This window comes from Mirounga angustirostris, unplaced genomic scaffold (assembly GCF_029215605.1).
Source record: "Mirounga angustirostris isolate CCGP_5_RB_7025 unplaced genomic scaffold, mMirAng1.0.hap1 SCAF_5, whole genome shotgun sequence".
NCBI lineage: Eukaryota > Metazoa > Chordata > Mammalia > Carnivora > Phocidae > Mirounga > Mirounga angustirostris.
In genome coordinates, this window is record NW_026991713.1 from 79241454 (window position 1) to 79243365 (window position 1912).

At 39.1% G+C, this 1912-nt stretch overlaps 1 pseudogene; it reads left to right on the forward strand.

The window, feature by feature from the left end:
* LOC135364336 (large ribosomal subunit protein uL24-like) lies at positions 1-535 on the forward strand (annotated as a pseudogene).
* The last annotated feature ends 1377 nt before the right edge of the window (positions 536-1912 follow it).

The window sequence follows — 1912 nt, forward strand, 5'->3', positions numbered from 1 at the left end:
ATGAAGTTCAATCCCTTTGTGATTTCTGACCATAGCAAGAACTGTAAAAGGCATTTCAATGCACTTCCCCACATTTGTGGGAAGACTATGTCTTCCCCTCTTTCCAAAGAGCTGAGACAGAACTAGAACATTTGATCCATGCCCATCCGAAAGGATGATGAATACAGGTTGTGCAAGGACACCACAAAGGTCAGCAAATTGGCGAAGTTGTCCAGGTTTACAGGAAGAAATGTCATTGAACAAGTACAGCGAGAGAAGGCGAGTAGCACACCTGTCCATGTGGGCATTCATCCTAGCAAGGTGGTTAGCACTAGACTGTAACTGGACAAAGACTGCAAAAGCTCCTGAACATAAAGCCAAATCTCACCAAGTAGGAAAGGAAAAGGGCAAATTAAAGGAAGAAGCAATTGAGAAAATGCAGGAATAAAGTAATCTTATATGTGACTTTAAATAAAAACTGTTAAAATGAAAAAAAAAGTAAAAAGTAAGAATGAAATAGGAATACCATCATCTAATTTATAAAATAAAAGATAAATTGAGTAATACCATCATCTAATTTATAAAATAAAAGATAAATTGAGTAATGTCCTTAAGAATCCTAGAAATGGTTTACCTTTAAAATACTATTTAAACCAAGGACATTTGTTTGTAATTAATACATACCAGAGGGGCGCCTGGGTGGCTCAGTCAATTAGGTGTCCGACTCTTGATCTCAGCTCAGGTCTTGATCTCAGGGTCATGAGTTCAAGCCCTGTGTTGGGCTCTACCCTGGGTGTGGATCCTCCTTAAAAAAAAAAATAGGAAGTGGCAGTGTTATGGTCTGTAACCCATTAGAAATAAAGTATGATCAACATTGTTTTTCAATCAGATTTATAGATGTAGTGATTTGATTAATGGGATAGAGAAGAAAAAGAAAGGGGATTAAGAGTATGCTTTGTCTCTATTCTTTCACACTTTGGGAGGTAGGGAAAACCATGTTTGCTGAGCTGTGACAATACATCGTCATCTACCTGTTAACTCTCCTTTAGATAAGGTGGAAAGGCAAAGTTATCCTTAATGGGGGAGGTGGTGGATAACTGCTAACCCACAGGCTGTGATTTTACAACATTCCCCTCTAGGACTTGTGTGCTTGCTGGTAACACATGGCTTCGATAACACACATCCACTCTTTTCATTCGCCCAGTGACTTTGGCTAGAATCTGGGGCCCATCATAGGAAACCACATGTCCCCTGGCACCAACACATCCTCAACAGATAGCTGCCTTCCCACCGTGCAGTCCACACTCCTTCCTATGTTCTCCTTGCTCTGCTTGCCCAAGCCCTTCCTGCCCTAGAGAGCCGGTGTCCATGTGGAGAAGACGATACCCAGCATGAAGGATGAATGTTGCCAAAGGTAGGCAATTTAAAAATATAGGCAGTTTTGATTAGATACAGACACTAATATTAGACAATCAATATTTGATTTCTCAATTCAATATTAATTTCTCATTATCTCTGCATTTCATGATTTCAATGAATGTAACTTTAGCCAAGTCAGTATGATGAGCAACTGACAGATTTCATGATTTCAATGAATGTAACTTTAGCCAAGTCAGTATGATGAGCAACTGACAGATTTAAGCAGTTGCAGGACTGTCTTGATATTGGATCCTATCCATCTAATGAAAATATTGTGATTATATTTGAAAGGCATTGTATTTTGCTTTATCTAGTCATCTCCTTATTGCTCTCTACTTTCCCTTTCATCTCCACAAACCCTTGAAAAATATGGTGGCTTCATTGACTCTCTTATTTGCCACAAGCTATGTACCGACTTGGTACATGTACAGACTCATTTAATCCTCATGACAACCCTATGAGATGATAACTCTTTTTCCTCCCAGTTTATAGGTGACAAAAATGAGTCAGAGAG